We start from the raw sequence: 19,710 nt of genomic DNA, 5'->3' as shown, positions 1-19,710 counted from the left end.
AAAAATTAAGAGCGGAGAAAAGTTATCGTGAAACGGATATTTAGACTCTCTAAGCTGGTGAAGTTATTATGAAAAGATGAGCACCGTTCGTAGGAGAGTGAATTCGGTAAACGAGAAATAATCTTCGTATAAAGAACGACGAACACACCCCGGAGAAGAGATGGTGCACATTAAGAGTCGGAGAAAAAGATAAGGAGGGGGAGATGCCGAAGTGGTGGGTGGAGGGATAAGAAACGAAGAGGGTGAGAAAAAAAAGAAGTAGAGAGTGGAGGGATGGTGGAGGGTGGAGGGTAGAAGTATGGCGTGCGCGTCGAGGCTTAGCGTGACTACCTATATAGGTGTCTACCTTTGTAGGGTCGTGTTTGGCATCGCATGGCACGAGTACCTACTACGAAGAGAAGGAAATGACAAAGTGATAGAGAGCAGCGGAGGACGGGGGTGAAGAACACGCGAGGAGACGCGACGACGAGGAGGAGGACGGAGGTTGGTTGCACGAGGATGACGACGACGACGACGCCGGAGAGTCTGCACCAGGGCGTAACGTCGATGACGGTGGCGTGCGGCGCCGTGGAGTTGAAAACGAACCTCGTCCTCGAGGGAAAGACGATGCCGATTAAAGAGAGGGTAGGGGGTTGGGGGTTGGGGGTTGGGCAGGGATCAATTAGGCGACGAGGTGAACTCGCGGATGTAGAAAATAAAATAAAAGAAATGAAAAGAGAATGAAATGAAATAAAAACAACCACCGAATAAGGAGAGAGGGGAAAAATTATTGCCAATTGTCGGTTTTGGTCAATTAGAAATTCGTACCCTTGGGGTGTATTTTTTATAACCTTCGCGAAATTAGAGAAAAATCAAGGCGTTTTTATTTGAAAAATATAGAAAATAATATTTATACCCGTTAATTAGTACGTGTATATATATATATGCATATAACGATGGGGAAATTTATACTTCGAAATGACGAAGGAATTAGCTTTTCATCAAGTTTCAGTCATTTCATGCATACCATGTATACTAGGGTATATACCTTAAAGCGATAACCACACAGATCGAAGTAATCTAAAGCGAAAAATTACTCGTGCCTACTGAAAGTCTTTCAAGCCACCGTAGTAATAATGACTATATTCTTTTTGTCCGATTCAATCTTCAAGTTTTAATCGCTAAAACAAGTGACGTTGTTGCAAAAGTTCATTCAAGACACGTTAATTGAAAGATTTTCCGTGTGCCTCGTGCGAAATTGAAAAATGCAAGGTGACTTTAAACAATTAATTTGATGTTGAGATTAATTAAGGTTAAGGGAATCATGTATATTGACCTAAATTTTTTATTCAAACCGATTTGTAACCCAAATTAAATATGCATTAAAAATTTGAGCGTATTCCCTTGTTGTTCAAGAATTCAAACTTCTCCAAATACCAACATATATTTTCACTGTTTACAGAAAGTGTACGCAACGATCCATAACTGAATAATAAAAAAACAACAATAAACCGACAAAACACAGCGTATAAACAAAGCGTGCATTTGACGATAACTCGATTACCAGAAACACCATGATAGGTATGTCATTATACCGCAATTGCTGTATGTAATATGCATGAGCGGTCGACAAATCGACCCAATTAACCCCAAAAACTATCCACCAATTCACCCCACTGCACCGATAATTGCACTGCGGGACTTTTCCCGCTCACCCTTTTCTACTCCCAAAGCATACAGGATATGAGGGAGGGTTGTTTCAGAATCCACAGTGCTTAAACCAGGCAATTTTAGGGGGAATAGAACAAGGCTTTGTGAAAATCAGGGGGAAGATTAGGGTGCTGATATTTTTTTTTATACTACTGACTAAATAGAGCAAAATTAGATACGCTAGGGCGTCCGTTATGTTGGTCCTTTTGAAATTTTTTCGATAACACCCGAAATATATGTTCATATCATGAAAAAATAAATAAACAAAAATAAATCGCCTGCAAATATAAAAATATTCGGATATTATTGAAATTTTTAATGTAAAATACAATTGAAATTTTCGAAATTGAATAATTTTTCTTTCGTTTTCTACAAACTGAAATAGACTTAAGCAATCAATTAGATACTTGATAATAATGTTTATATAATATTTCCAAGTAAAAAGAAAATAATTTTGAACGAGCTGCACGAATTCCGTAGATAACGAGGCTCAATTAAACCGTAAAATTTATGGTTTTCTGAAATGTAAGATGGTTTTGAGATTCAATGTATTTTTGTTTCCTTTCATTCGTTCCTCCTTTGAGTAGGAGACCAGGAATAAACATTGTTCTCCACCATGAAAATAAATTTTTTCAGTCCATATTAATTTATGGAAAAACAAGTGACTGACTGGCAAAAAAATAGCGGGGTTTTAATGGGAAATTGACTGCTTTAGGGTGCATTTAGGGGAAACTTTCAGCTTTAGAGTGCTTATAGAGAGAGAAAATAAAATAGGAAACTTTTAGGGAAATAGGAGACCGACCGATTGTGCAGCCCGTTGTTTGATAAAATTGCGGCGTTCAACCACCGATCCGTGTGCAATCTTAAACCCGTGCAACGTGCATTGCACGCAATATGATTCGGCCTGTTTGCATCGCAGCTTTTTAATCCCTCTGCACGTAACAAGTCGTGTTGTTTCCGTTTGCTTATCTATGCGTTAAACACGCATACTGATTGCAGTGCGTAGCATCCCTCCGTGAGTGAAGGGTAGGTACATAGTCTGGTAGTTGGCAGGGTTGGAGTTTCGAATTTGCAAAGTTCCGAAAGCGCTTAATTCCGAATTATTTGATGGCGAAAGTTGGAATAAAGAAATCAAACTTTTTCGAAACAACAAAGTTTCGAATGGTCAGAAAACCCGACGGCTCAAAATTCCAAGATGCAAAATTCCGATAAATAAAGTTTCGATAGAGTAAAATTTGGCAATTTAATCTATACTCAGCCAGCGTAGTGTACTCAACGAGTGGGTGTAAAAAACAAGAAAAAAAAAACAGAAAAACCGAGAACCGGAAAGACCAGAATTCGAAGCGTAAAAATATCGAAAATCCAAAACAAAGACAGATCAAATTGGTGAAATTTCACCACGCCAAAAATTCACGGAACTAAAAATCTTCGATCATTCATCATTTCTATGTTTCAAATTTTTAAATTTCCTCAATTTTCGCATTTTGAATCTTTGCCTTGTCGAAGTTACCCTCTTTCGACATTTTGTCCTTTTAGAAATTTGCACTTTCAAATCTCTAAGCGTCGATTTTCAGATCATCAAAAACTTTCACGTTTCGTCGAAGTTTCATTTCGTTTCTCCAAGTTTCACCACAACAAATTCTAAATTTCACGCTTTCGGAACTTTTCAAATTCGGAAATTCAACCCCGCCTTGATTTCCTCCTAGTACAGGTATACGTCTTGTTTGCAGGTCTAATGTACGTAGGTAGATAGGTAGATAGGTAGATGCAGAAACCGCAAGAGCACCAAGTGTCCGCCCATCCATAGGATATAGACGTCTAGGTAGGCTAGGCGTACAATTCGCTTCGTGAAATTGCGCCCCGCCCTGCGCCGCATCGCATCGCACCTACCCCGGTAGCATTTCCCGAGGGATTTCCCATCCGCATTTCGGTCACGACGGGGTTTCACCCCCTCCCCTCTATAGGCTGCGGCAATTCATCCGTGCGTGCATCCCGTCCACCTTTTCCGCCACAATTATCTAAACCCCCGCGGCAATTTTCCGCGAATTTCTTCTTCATCTTTTTTTTTTTTTTTATTTTTTTTTTTTTTTTTTTTTTTTTTCGATTGTAACCAAAGAAAATAAAAATGATTTTCAAATATCAGAGTAAAAGAAAATTTTGAAAATTATAAGAAAAATTCAAAACAATGCACAATAATGTTTGTAAAAGTTATTTTTGACTGTTTAAAAGTATATATCACCATTTATCAGCCTATTCGTTAATACGACGATTTTCGCGATAAGAAATTATTTCTATATTACGTGCTACGTCCGCGGTATTTTTTAGGAAGTTTTACAGGTACAATAACTTGATACACTAACGTCAGGTGAAAAAAATTCCGAGTATATATATTAAATATAATCTCAAGTGCAGCAGGGTTTCCTCGTTGAGCAACTTTCCATCGGTTGTTTCATTCGCAAACGGATTTAGTACATACATACGTATATGCGCGGTAGTAATACGGAGCATGTTTCGATCGTAACTTTTCAATCTAGTGAAAATTACTTTCCACAAAGTCACTTGCAGAGAGTTTCTATGTAAGCCTTTGAACTGAAAGAAAAAATAAATAAATAAAAATAACTGTACAACTCTGTCTCTGAAAGTTAGAAATCGCACCGACGTTTCATCGTCATTAAGTCAATCGAAAATATTATACCGTGTCGCGAAAATACGATTTTTTTTTTTTTTTTTTCTTGGTTTTTCTCACTCGCATTTACCCGTCGTACAAAGAACATAAAAAAAAATCAAATCGAAGGATATAATTATATATACATATATGGAATATGGAAGGGGGAAAAAAAAACCGATACAACAACCGAGACGAAATAAATCGGTGCATGATGGCGGGAATTTTTAAATTTCGCGCGGTATCGGAACAGGTAAATCAGGAGGCCTGACCTGGCTACAGCAGCATGCGATATACCAACAGGGTAGAAACGTGGCACAATATCGTGTGCTGCACGGCCGAGTATTGATCGTCCGGAGCAAGTCTAAAGACCCCGCCTATTTTTCCTCACAAATTTTAACGTCACCTTGTTCATACATTTTTTTTTTTTTTTTTTTTCGTTTTTTGTTTTTTCAACACGTCCAGACATTTGCCTCACTTACATCGTCGATATATTTGTTATTTATCGACTCCGACTTACTATTCAGTGATATACGCTATATATCTACCTGTAAGTCTACGCCGGTTACGAGAATCTCTAACATGTATTATATATGTTATGTAGGTAGTAGGTAGTATGTAGTAGGTAGTCTACCACCTACTTAGACCCACATTATACCTACATATGTACCAAAGTAGGTACCTGTATGCTGGACAAATGAAATATTCATCCTAAACTCATACGTACATACATAGCTGTGTATATGCAAAGTAGGGTAAAAGCACGGCGAACAAGGGTTTGAAATATAAAATATAGGTGAAGTAAGGTTCGACAGTCAATGCAAATTGCGAGGCGATCGCTTAATTACACTCTCCGGACAAGGAGAGAAAAACAAAATCGAAAATGCTGACTATCTCTGTATGTATACGTATACAATATAGAACCATTTTTTGAATTTTTATTTTCTCGAGTTTTTTTCCCACATTCTTTCACCTCGATATCACACAAATGATACACCAAGAACGCGTGTGCCGCGAGAAAACGAATGAAATCGCCGATGATGACGGGAAGTAGGTACCTAAGAAGTAGTAAAAGGTTCGAATATGAATGACGAAACGGACCGTGCAGAAAGCGAATAAATTGCCCGATAGTTTCCCGACTCCTTTTCGGTTATGTATATATGCGACATAAACAGACGATAAAACCAGCCAATGAATTATCCACGGTTAATAAAATCGCGAATAATCCGGAAAAGGTTGGCTTCCTTTACACGCGGGATAAAACATTGTGATGACGATGATAATAATAATAATAATAATAACAATAATAAAATGTGGCAATAAGTCTGAAAAAAAACAAACATTTTGCACAACTTTTTCTAACAACGATTTATCGTTGAATCGCGAAACACGCGATTGATTGATATTTTATTTATCTTTTATTTATTTCATTACTATACCGAACCTTCGTGATTAAGCCCATTTACAATGCTAGAAGAAGAAAAAAGAAAGAAAAATAAATAAAATTCCAAGGCACGAATTACGTGAGACTTCGCTAGAAAATTACGAAAATTACAATATTTAAAACATCACGCAGGTGTTTTTAATTTCATCTCCTGTGATAAAATTATATCGACGATATAAATAATGAATATATATATATATATATATATATATATATATATATATATATATATATATATCATAGGTAATATTTTACCAAGATTTTAATTCCATTTCCCTATAATAATATCGAAATGAACATCAACTTGTCTCAGCATTTATCGTTGCAATTTAATCGAACCTATCAGCTATAAGATGATAAAATTCATATGTTTTTAATTAAAAAATTCTGAATTAACGAGGCATAATCTTTGTCGGTTATCCCGCTATTCTTAGGGTCAGTTTAGTCGATCCTCCGACATTGACCGTAAGCAGTTTTGAAATCGCTCCGTTATGCTTTAGGAAGATGTGACGCCAAGACTATGGACGTGCTAACGAGAACATTCTTAGGTTTATTAGTACTCATAATTTGAGTCGACCTAAAGTAAATTCGTATGTATATGTTACATTAGTACATATGTATTATATGTATACCTATATATCTGTTCTTTTCGTCGCAAGGAAATTTAAGTACACGATCCTTAGTTTATCAAATGTTTAACCATAGAAAAGTATCAAATCCTTTATTTTTTTTTTCTTCTTTCCACATTAACACGTCTGATATCAATTTTCCCAACAATCGATCAAGTGAAACGATTTCCACATGACAAAGCCGGGTATCAACCGTATCAAAAAAACCAAATCTGTGTTTTCCTCTGGTGCAAAAGCTCATTTGTCAACGATAATTGGAGAAATAAATAAGTCTCAATTAAAATAAAAAAAAAACAAAAACAACTTACGCATGAAAAGTTTTATTATTTACGTCCGTATTTATACGTACAGAGTGGCAGAGCTCGAATTTCTGTTCATAAACGAAAAGAGAAATATGACTGGATTATACAAGCGAGGCGAAAAGAAGCACGAGAAAGGAACGCGTGAGTAAATCTCTCCTAATTTGTGAGCTGTGCAAACAGCGGCTTATCAAGTGTTAATCATCTCGAAAACTCTCCGCGGTACCTACGCCACAGGCGTGTAATAAACCGTATTTGGAATTTATTTTTTTCCATACCAGAGCGAAGCATTATGCAAACAACAAAGTTCTACGAGGAAGAGAGCCTGGCACAGTGGTCGTTGTAAAAAGTGAAAAATTCCGTTTCACCCTCGAAGGAAGTCGCCTGCGGCTCCAGGAAAGACAGAGAGAATAAATCGATACATAGTAGCTGTTACGTTACGTGCCCCATGAATTTATGTAAGCGTTTTCGCACACGTGAATGAAATTTTCAACTCATGTTTGACGCAGCAAATTATATTTTGATTCTCGATCGCTGTATTAACACGTTTAGTACAATATTGATAATAATAATAATAATAGTAAAATAAGAATAAAATAAAAAAAAACAAAAACAACAACATTACATCAAATAATCGTCGAGATCGTAAATCTATCACAGGCAATCGTAAGGAAATCATATTATTAATGGTAAAAGTAAAAGTGAGAGACAATATCCAACGTCCGACCATCAAGGTAACAAATAATCGATAAACCACAAATTACCAAATTTAACGTCGTTGATCAATACCTATTTTAACAATAAGGTACGTAGTATTAGATCCTTTTTACTACAATTTCAAAAATTTCACACAATTTTTTCCACATTTTTAGCCCGACTTTTCAATACATACATATATATATATATATATCACAGTTAATTTGACAGTTGATTTATTGTATTAATTTCGGAACATAAACAATTGTAACAGAAAATTGAAGTGTGTATAAAATTATAGAATCGATCGCGAGGATAATGGGGGGAAAAGAAAAGTTTCAAAAAAGGGATCGGGGGGATTGCGAAAAAACCAGACAACCGCAAATTTCGCTTCAAAATATATTCAACGTAATGAAATGATACATTGGATGAATCAAACGTTTCTTGTATACATATATCGATTTCTAATTTACGATGTATACGTATAAATAAATAGAAAACTTTAGCCAACTTCCGTTGCAAGTTGGTGAAAAAATCGTTTTTACAATCGTTGAATGAACGATATTCTTCCAAGATTTCAATCATTACATAGGTAAGGTAAGTATAGGTAGGCAAATACACGTACCTGCACTGACAATAAATTTTCAACCACTACCGAAATATCAACGCCGTACAATATGAACGAATGGAAAAGTGACTGCGATTGAAAAAAAAAAAAACTAGATAATTTATACACGGCGTGTCGAATTCGTTACACCCGTCGTCGTCGTTGTCATCGTCGTCGTTGATTTCGGACGTTTTAAATAGCCGAGACTACTACGTTATGCTATAAATAAAAAAAAAAAAACAGAATACAAGAGATGTGAATAAGCAAGGCTCTTTGCCATTCACGAAACGATTCGCTTATATTCAAACTTTTACTTCATTCCCGCATCTTGAAATATTATATATCGATATAAACGTACGTCTAACTTAACTCTTTCAGTCACAGAAGCCACTATAGCGGTAAACCTTTTTTCTCTTTTTATTTTTTTTTTATATTTCATACAAAATCCTGAATTTCCCGTGCTAAATAATAATAATAATAATAATAATAATAAAAAACCGCTGAAACAATTTTCGTCTCCACGTCTAAACTACGATTTGCGTCTCCTGTGATCTTAAAATAACATGTAAACACATTAGTTACCCCTCTTTCGTGGTTTTTTTCTATCGTCTTTTTTTTTCATCTTTCTTTTGCAAAAACTCCCATTCGTCTACAAGAGACAAAATTATTTCGTCATCTTATTAGAGGTTGACAGAAGAGGGGCGAAGAAACAAAAAAAAAAAAAAAAATTAACATCGTTGGATCGAAGTGGTATAATAACGCATAAATTTTGGTTAATGAAACGACTGATCATTGATTACCCCAACATTCCTGACGTTAAATCGTGCCGAGGGAGTGGCAAAATTATAAATAACTACGCAAAAATGAGAAATGAAAATGATTTCGAACCGATATCTTTCAGTCTCTTTTTTCTCTCTCTTTTTCTTGAAAAGGTCAGCGAGAACCGAGGAAGCAAAAAGTATAACATAAGTGACAGGCCTGAACCAAAGTATAATAACAATAATAATAATAATGAAACAAAATCAGAGAGATAATTCGAAGTGTGTATGTAACTCGCTGGATTATACTTGAGTGTGATTCTCGGCTGATTGTCAGATAGTTTTTGACAAAAATTTCATGAGAAATTTTTCTTGCGATTTTTAATCATAGCTCTTAAATTGACGGACATATAAAAATCATGCGATTAATTGTTTATTCTGCTAAAACTCGAAGAAGAAAGCTAACAATAAGAAGAAAAAGCAGAAACCGTCAGCTTTCAACTGCACGGACGCGTGATGCTTACGAAACTAACCGATTCTTACGCTTAATATGAATCTTTCAAACATGACTCACCAGTAATGATGTGAGAGTAGATCTGACCTTCCTGCAGATATCCTACTTCTGCGTCCTGTAAAAGAAATGAAAAATCCTGGATTCTGGTACTTCATGTATTTAGTTTTTCCCCTCGCTTCCGTATCTCGATTAAGCACACACACACACACACACACGCACAATTATCACTGTTAAAAATTTTGTATCGAAAGTTTTATTCGAATACGAAACAGTGAATTCACCATACATTTACTGTTCATTCAATTTATAAATAAAATAAATTTACTATCCAATTTATTAAATTCAAATAACTCCTTTGTATTTTTCCAATAAATTTTGCAAGCAATACGATAAATTCTTCAATATAAATTTAAAACAAATGCATAAAAATAATTTTCACATCGCTGCACCGAATTTATAAATTTCCAACCTGATTTCGCAAATGTCTATACAACTCCTTTGTACAATAAATGTGTGGTAAGTCCAAAATAATTTTTTTCAACAGTAAAATCAATCGAAAGTAAAATTCTATCGATATCTTAATTATACACGGTGTAAAACGGAAAGAATAACGCTACCGACTCGAGAAGAGGATTTCAGCACTTGATTATTTACGCAGACGCGTAACGTCGAGTCAAGGAGGGCACCGGAAACGCCGGAAACGCCGGAAACACGTGCCACGCCACCAATTACAATACGTAGGTATATACAATGAAATTCCATGCAGGCGAACTGCTCAGAAGCTCGAATGCAAAAGCTTACTCGGTAAAGACGCGATTATTATCCGTTCAACTCACTCTCGCAACGGCGCGATTAATTAACCTCCATTTTCAATTGGTATTAAATTCTCTTTTACTTTTTATACACGCAAAAATCTGCAATCCCTTCACTAAATTATGCCTACATTATTCTAATTGGCTTGCGCGCGGCCATTGTAAGACCATCAAGGTACTTTCAGTTTTTACAAACAACAACGAAAGCCCGAATCATTGCATAAATAATATACGCGTAGGTAAATTTTCAAATTATCTTAAAAACGCACGGTTGCAACGAACGCGAAATACGGTAAAATGTCTACTGATGAGAGTATAAATGAGACAAAAATAATATACACACATATAATATATATTTACGCTGTCTGTGAGTCAAAAGAAAAAAAATTTCCTCGGTATTACTAAAATTCTGCTCTTGTGTTAATAATATACGTATATGTATATATGTATATAAATTAACATTACTCGCTAAAAAGTCAAGTGGACGATCTCACGATTATACTATAGGTATACCTATTAATCATTATGCCGTACAAAAACAAAAACAAAAAAAAATCACCACTTCCCGTCAATGTTATACATGAAATTTTATCAAGTAAAGGAATTTAAATAATCAAAAAAAAAAAAAAAAAAAAAAAACAACACCAGAAATTCTTACTCGATTTTGACTATATTTTTTTTCCCCTCGTGTTTTTCTTCTACAAATCCGCACACGTCGTTGAAAAAATTAATGTTATAATCGATGTATTATGTATGTATGTATGTATGTATGTATACGATATATATGCGTTGGAGCGCGATACGCGCGACGTTCGCACAGCTGTACGTCCGACTGACTGGTGGAAAAGAAATATGTACGTAAGATTCTTTCTGCAGGGCGCGTCACGTCGCTTCGTTTCGTCTCGTTTCGTCGTCTCCGTACGTCACGTGGCGTGGTGGGGATTATTGAAACGGGACGGGACGGAGTGAAGTCAAGTCAAGTCAAGTCAAGTCAGTCACGTTTCCTTCAGTCAAGACTTTACACAGCACAAGAGCGTCAAGTTTTATTAACGTAATGATCGCGCCGACAATCCAAATTCCGTATGATGATAATAATAAAAATAATAACAACAGCAACAATAAATATTCTAGATCTGATAATTATCTTCTTCGTTAGAAAATTCTTTATCATTATTCATATTCTTAATTTATTTATTTTTATTTTCATTTTTTCAAAGTGGTATTCGATGCAAATTAAATAAAACTATGCTAATTCGATGAAAATAAACAGGGAAATGGGTGTTGTTTATTTACATATTTGTTTTTTGTTTGTCGGTTTTTATTTACCGAACAAAGTGTTGTTTGATTGAAAAATCAAAATAGCCGTCATTAGTAAAGCGTAATTTTACGTTGTTTAGGTTTGAACACGTGTATTGCGAAATATACTTCAAGAGAAAATAACGAAAAAATAAAAAAAAACGTTTAAAAAATCTCAACCAGTATAGGGGAGGGTGGGGCAAAGTGGGCCCCTAAGTTGCTTGCTTATTATTATTATGATGATGAACTCGAATGAATAAATTATACGTATTATTAGGAATCGATTCTGCACAAGCAACTAGACTTTTCTAACATGAACAATTTGAGTTTCGGTTTTATAATTAAAATGTTCGAAACGATGAACCCATAGTGTGTTCGAAAAGATTTCAAGATTTTTGGGTTCACCATTTCGGACGTTCTAATTTTAAAATCCTGTTTCAAATTATTTATATTTTAGTTAATTTTGCTCCAATTTGCACATTAACGGTCCTTCTATTTTTTTTTCACACCGGAACTATAGATTTCGCAGATCTTCTGCCACCGATAAACTTGTCAATATATCAAATTAAAAATTGAAAACATACTTTTTTTTATCTACGTTTCAAAAACAACGCGAGTACCCACATACACCCGGAGGTACATCGGAAATAAATAAAGAGATGAGAGAGAGAGAGAGAGAGAGAGAGAGAGAGAGAGAGAGAGCGAGAGAGAGAGAAAGATTCGAGGCAGCGTCCATGGCCTCTAAGGTAAGTATTTTAATCACGGGTCGGAGGGAAAGGAAGTCCGGAAGGGGCGAAGGATCGATAAATGAAACAGGGGCTGCGGAAGGTGTTGCTCTGCGTAAACTTCAAGAAGTCGATGCTGGCGGTGACGGCGAGGAATTTAATTGATGGAGATTCGAGGGTCGAGGTAAAATTCCCCCGGCTTTGGTCCATCGGCCATTCATCGGTAATTTCGGGCTTATTTTATCTATCGATTGTATCGTTTGCTCAACGGATTTGCCTGTTATAAATAAATCAAATGAAAATTCATCACTTCCGCGTATGCGGGCATCAGGCGTTATTTATTTTACTATACGGTCAGTCAAAAATCACGGAAACATTTACGTTTCGACATTGACGTACGTCGTACACCTGATGTCTATCTATTTATGTTTTCAAAGACACTGAGCACTGTTATACATACATTATTATGTAGACTATTACCCACGCAGCAAGTTTCCGTATTAATTACTTTAGAGTGTGTGCCAATCAAATTTCTTTTTCCGTCTTTTTTCTTCTTTATTTTCTAACCTCTTTTTGATTTCTCTTTTATTCGTTGAGCAAAAAAAAAAAAAAAAAATATATATATATATTATCAATTAATAATTACATGTTTCGGAAGATTTAATTATTTTTATATATTATATAAATGTCGCGAATCTCTGATAAATAAAATTCTGCAAAGTGTTAACGTTTATCTCAAGAATATGAATATTTATGCTATGCCTTTACAGGAATTTAACAATAGAATCTCTATATTTTAGAAATTTTTCCAAATTTGTGTTAGAAATAAATTTTCCACGCCTATAGTTGCTCACGATTTCCATAAATAATTACCGCGATAAATGATTAGATGAGAACGAAGAAAATTCGATGTACGAAAAGTCCGACCATTGTTAGAAATAAATTACAAGTATTGTCAACGTGTCGAGTATTCTCAAGATTATACATATGTATATATATTTTTTTTTTATCTGGTCAATGCTTTACGCGAGTAATGACAATGATCGTAATAATGATAATATGATAATGACAATAATAATATAACGAAATCACTTGTGACCAAAGTGAACTTACAAATGGACAAGCAAGCAAGGAAATAAATCACCGTGACTCGCCTATTTTGAATATTATTATGTATACTCGCACTGCAGAACAAAGTAATTGGTACTTGCTAATTTTTGCGTACACCGTATATACAATATATCAATCATATTAACGATAATTTTTGTGGTGTAAGTCTTCATGAATCGCATGAATTTGAATCCAGAGGGTTCGTCGTGACTCTTCGTAGCAAGTGACATGAAAATTCGTGGGTAGAATCGTAAAGAATCGCCGATATAATCAGAGGCAACAAGTGAGGCAATGTAAACATCAAGTACAACATACAGACGCTATAAGAGGCGAAATCTTCTCGATTGCAAAGAAATTCACTACTTACGATAAAGAAAATAAATATATATGAAACGAATACCGATTCTCACGCGATTCATCAATGCAACAATTTACACCGTTTGGAGAACAAATTTGCCAAGAGAAAAAGCGTCGAAAAAAAAACAAGATACCGATTTAAAACACAAACTTTAGTTATTTAGTGTCAGTACTAAATTATCGGAAATATTTTTCGACTACTTTTGTAATATTTATCATTCATCTTTAATTGATTCGTTAAAAATGCTTTTCTCTTTAAATATCATATTCATTGAACCAAAGCTCTAGCTTATAATAATTATTGTAGAGCTTTAAATAGCAATTTTTCCAAATTTTCCTCACAACCGTAAAAACATCCTGAGAAGAATTCAACAAATTTGTGAAAGATGAAATATATAAATATATAATACAGGATGAAATAAAATTGGACATTTCTTAACGTACCCCAAAAGTTTTCCGATCTCAAAAACAAGTTTTCTCGCAATGACGAGACGATGAGGAAAGAGGATACAGAATGACCCAATCACTGTTTAATAAGTCCGAAGTCACGAAATGATAATAATTATTTTTTTTTCTTTTTTTTTTTTTTTTTTTTTGATCTACGATTCATTTATTTCGATTCTCAAAACTGTCCTAAAACGACATATAATTAATACCGTACACGTACGCAAATAGATTGTCAGTAAAAATTGTACTTTACACTCGCAAACACTTTTTCCAAAATACCGCCTGCAATCATGATTGTATAATGGAGGAAAAAAAAAGAAAAAGAAAACACATAGGCCAACTTTATTATAAAAGCTGCAGGTGTGTCCGAAAAACGTCAGAAATGCATTAAATACTATAAGCGTTGACCTGAGCCAAGCATCAGTCAGAGATTCCATACAACAGCGATTATTTCCGATCGCGTGAACGAGGGAGAGAGAGAAAAAAAAAAACAAACAAACAAACAAACAAACAAACACCGTGAAAACAGGTAAAATTTTTCAATTTACCTAATTTGCGAGATGAGACGCGTGAGAAAAAAGAATCGTTCAACTAAAACATAAGGCGACAACAAAAAATCAACGAAGACTAAAAGGACCCTGCGGCGCTCCAAGGAAGCCAAAATCGTCGGCGATTAGTCATTAGGAGTATCGTCTTTCTCCTTATCCTCCTCGTCCTCGTCCTCGTCCTCGTCCTCGTCCTCCTCGTCGTACGCCCGCCGCAAACGTTTCAACGTGACGACCACGAGCATATATGTATATCGATCAGCTGATGGCCGGGTGAATACTGAGCCTCTCTCGTCGAGTTCACCCCTATCACTGCGCCGTGGCGCCTGCGCCCTCGCAATACGAACGAAAAGCCTCCCTCTTTTCCATGCCACCCCCGTCTTCTTTGCTCGCGTATTAACAAATTCAGGATTAGAGTAGCGTCGCGATCTTCGGCTTTCTGCATGTTATACCTAATTAGGGACCGGATTAATATGTAAATACATATTTTTTTTATCTAAATCATTTTCATCCCTTATTTGATTTTCAACATAAAGTATGATGTTTCGAGCCAGAAGATGTAGTTTCTATTTCCAATATTTTTTTCTTTCCACATTTTAATCTTTCAAGTCTACATTATACGTATCTACATATTTTGTTCTTTTGAATACATATTTATCCGGACCCTATTTATAATCATTAGGATTTTTCATCCTAATAAAAAACGTTCGCGAAGTCGTACAAGGCGAAACTGAAAGTGCATGACAATTTATAGAAGTAAACCGAATTCTGAATAATTCTACATTAAAAAAATTCACATTCCTTTTTTCAATTTTATTCATTTATAGAAACGAAATTTCTTCTTGACATTTTAAATCACGTCGTAGTTTGGGAAAAATCGTCCACCCCCCCCCCCCCCCCTTCCCTTCCCTGTCAAAAAGACACCAGAATTTCAATCAAATTCGACTCTATGAGCTTTCGCAATTAAAACTTCTCGACTGTCAATTATTTTAAAATAACGGTGCGTTGGTTGGAATAATTTTTTTGCTCATCACACTGCATCGAATCGTTTCTTTCTTTCGCGAAAGTGAAAAAACACGTTCTTTCTAATTTATATATAAATTTTCGTATCAAATAAGAAAATTACGTTACGTTACTTGGATAATTCCGATATTTTTCAATGCATTTTCTCCTTCCCCCCTTTTTTTTTTGAATTTAGAATCCCCTCGAAGCAGTGTATCGCGGTTAATACGAACTATCATACCTACGTCTAATTACATTCAAGCCATTAAGTTGTTTGAAGTAATCTTCAAATATACGTATACATATACGGTACACACATACATACTTTTATAGTTGAATATGGTTATCTTTCAACGAAACAATATTTACTTCACTCAAATATATAATTACGCTAAACTATTAGCAGAATATCATACCTCGTCGAATATAAATTATGCGCAAATACACACAAATATATAATAGAATGGCAGTAAATTTGAGACAACATTTATACAAGAGCAAATGTCTTCAGTCAATAATAAGCCTTATACTAGAATTTCACATAAGTAGACAATTTTGAATTTTGAATAAATAAATCTGAAAAAAAAAAAAGGAAATCAAAAAAAAAAAAAGATGAACTTGTAATAATCCGGCGATGCGTGAAATTTCGGGAAAGAGAAAGAGACAGGAAGAGAACGAAAGGTATTATGCAGAGTCTGGTGACGGTTGAGAAATGTTCAATTAGACTAAAATCGATGAATTGGACTTTGTTCGTTTCATTCCAATCAGCGATTGACTTTACATTACGGTTCTCTTCTCATTTTTCTCTCATTCCCACACTTTTTCCAGCTCGCTTACTGCGTAAGGCGGACATAATAAGAGTATAAAGAAGAAGAGAAAGAAAATGTAGATTAGGCAGGTAGATAGAATGACATTTTACAAGTTCACATCTGGATTGTTCCACCGAGTCGGAAATTCGCGTCAGATTGTAGGTACACGTACATTATTCATCCCGCCGCTGTGTCACATAATTATTTGCTTCCTCGCACAATTTCATTTTCCGCAAGTCTTACCACACAGCTTGTACTTAACTACGTTGAAATAAAACTCGGATAAGAAAACTGCAGCTGTATTATAACTAATCGTAAGACACGAATAGAACGAGAATAAAGAAGTGTGTAGGAGAATAAAACAGCGTCAAGATAAAAATAACTTCTTCACGACTTCGAAAGAATACTTACGCACCTAATACCTCGGTCACGTATCAATCTCATCTTCCACATGGGAGTAAAAATGGGTCACCCGATTACGCAGATTATAATATATGTATATTGTATATATATTTAGAAAAGAAAAGAAAAGAAAAAAAAAACAAATCGTAAAAAAATTATGAAAAAAGTTTTGCCCAATTTTGACGTAATACAGAAAAACATCCGAGAGATGAATTCGCAAGCTGCTACATCACCACCACCACCACCACCTTCGTCTGACAGAGTAATTTTATCGTCATCATTTTCATCCGCAGCAGCCACCCACAGAAAATGTAATCTACTCGCATAATTTGCTTGCTTGTTCTCTTGGGTGACTAATTCTTCACCGCTTCTCACAGACTTGTATCATTCAGTTGTACTTGTTCCCGCAAACTTAGTTGCTTATCATCTCTCAATTTTTTATACGCAATCTGGATTATTATAGTCTTTCCTATTGGGTATATCGCACCCCAATTTTCATGTGGGTTTATAGCCGATAAATGATTTTCATTATTCTATGAAAAAAGAAGATGAAAAAAACGTAATGTAATAACTCGATACCTACACATGAAATCGAAGTTGGTAGGAAGAATGTAGAAAAAGAGAAAATGAACACATCGCTGAAGAAAGAATTTTTGCTGTCGGAAGAGTAATTATCACTGAAACAGCAAAGGTTTCGCAAGCATATAACCAAGTCAAGTTCCACTTTAGCAAATCAGTTTACAATTACTCAACCATGCAAAAATCTATCCTTCGTGATAAATTTTCTTGCTGTGACAATATAAACACTAAAATTTTCTGCTCCAGCAAATTATCGCATCCAGCGCATCAAATCTCTGCCGAGGATATTTTAATTTGTTCACTCTTTCGAAAAATTTCATCAATTGTACTTTATTCCACGTATAAACTGTGCGTTATTCGCAGTTTTTTTTTTTTTTTTTTTTTAATTTCTTTTTCCTCCCTACCAAGGAAAAACTTTTTCAATTTATTTCGATTTGATCTTCGGATAAAACTTTCTCGTTATTCACTAACAATCAGATAAAAACTCGGCCACATATTTTCTACTACCCAACATCTGAGAGATGAATCGTAACAAATGTCGATAAAATAATAGGCTAGTTAGATGGGGCAGCGAACCGAAATGACGAAGGTGTTGCTAATTACAGTAATCACTCACGCCCACGCGATAACAAACATGGCATATATAGAATATAATGTGATATAAATATAACGTAACACAATAGTAAAGTACATTAAACTTGGATGTAAAATCGAGACACTCTGTATAGGCCTCGTGAATTACCGTATGATTTCACGCCACGTGGACGTAAAGATTCGCGTTTATGCTTCGCTCAACCCAAAGGCATTCATTCATTCGCCTTGACACTGTGGAGCACAAGGCGAGACGTCGAAAGACAGTTTTATAAGCTTGTTTGTTATCTTAGTTGTAAAAGGCTTGAACAAATTTTGAAAAAAAGATGCGTAGAGCGTAGGAAAAACAAAAATTCAACCCAATTGAAAAAGAAAAGAACTTGAATTTCCGAAACTTGATCAAAAAAAAACTCGAAGATATATTCTTAATCAGAAGTTAAAATTCTATAAAATTTACATTCTATGCTATGCTGTAACGGCTTTTTTTTAAATTATGACAGTTTGTCTATTTGCGACCTACAACCTGTTTCGTTAGACGAACGAAAAAATTGTTTTTAATTGTGTGTAAGCATTTTTATTCGAAATAAAAAGAATAAAATGCTTTACGAACTAAACACTATATTATTTTTTGATAAAACAAAACTTAAAATAGATCCAAATGAATTTTTATGGGTTTGAGTAAAAAAATAATTGGCTTTTCGCATTACAACCAGCTTTTCCGGGACGGTTAGCCATTTTGGAATTAGCACCGCGAAATCGTAACGACAACAGAAGTTGTTCGCAAAGTTCCGTTGCACAAAATTTTGCATTTTGCACAAAGTTCCTTGCATAAAATCGACATTAGATGACATATATGTATATATATATATATATATATATATATATACATATATATATACATACAAATTTTTTATATAATATACCCGCACGTATTAAGTATACGCATAGCAACGTGTTGGAAATTCAAATCGTTGTAATATGTATATACGTACGAATACATAATAGGTATATACTATGGAGACGATGGTTCAAAGCATTAATTTCCGCGCAAGGAATTTCGTTTTGAAACCGCCTCCTTCGACGGTCATTCCCAACTTTCTCTCATTCCTCATTTGAATTGAGAATAAAGGTTAAGTAACAGAGATAATAACATTAACAGTTTGAATAAAGGTACATAGATTGGCCGAGGATAAAAATCGGCCCGTTAAAATTCTACGTTTAACAAGTTTAAGGTATCAGTTATACCTACATACTATACTTGAAACAATTTTTCTTGCTTTCTTTTTTTTTTACTAGAAGTTACAGTCATCGTTAATAGTTGAATTATGTTTTATTTCCTTGTTGTTTGTTAATTTTTTCGAAACCGCTCTACCGTATAATTCAGAAAGAATTTCCAGGTTTTCCAGGACCTAAAACCTAGTTTTCTCTAATATTTTCTCAGTTCTAGTAAGTTACTATAACCTAAATCCTTCAGTTTGTCAATTCTGTATTCGGTTAAAATTCAATTCGAATTAGAGAAAAATATAATCTACAAAGAAGTCAGTCTAAGCGAATTTATTTTCTCGAGGAAAAAAAGGAAACTTGTTACCTGAAAAAATCATTTCTAATTCCCATGACAAAAGAATGATATTTTCAGTTTTCTTCCATGACCAAATTAAAAATTCTCCGACATTTCCAAGTTTTCCCGAATCCCGGTTAGGTATATATAGGTTATAAATTTTCGACGATGAGATA

General features: G+C 34.8%; 1 protein-coding gene across 4 annotated transcripts in view; it reads right to left on the bottom strand.

The window, feature by feature from the left end:
• Positions 1-19,710, bottom strand: part of LOC124416397 (heterogeneous nuclear ribonucleoprotein K homolog) — a 101,151-nt gene that overhangs the window by 55,679 nt on the left and 25,762 nt on the right. For 2 of the 4 annotated variants that reach the window (XM_046897415.1, XM_046897419.1), the window contains exon 3: positions 9,362-9,416. The exons of the other annotated variants lie outside the window; for them this stretch is intronic. The gene's annotated coding sequence lies outside the window, so the exon portion shown is untranslated. The remainder of the gene's footprint in view (positions 1-9,361; positions 9,417-19,710) is intronic. 4 annotated transcript variants of the gene reach the window in all.

This window comes from Diprion similis, chromosome 2, assembly GCF_021155765.1.
Source record: "Diprion similis isolate iyDipSimi1 chromosome 2, iyDipSimi1.1, whole genome shotgun sequence".
NCBI lineage: Eukaryota > Metazoa > Arthropoda > Insecta > Hymenoptera > Diprionidae > Diprion > Diprion similis.
The sequence above is the reverse complement of the archived record's forward strand: the minus strand, read 5'-3'. Positions and strand labels throughout refer to the sequence as shown.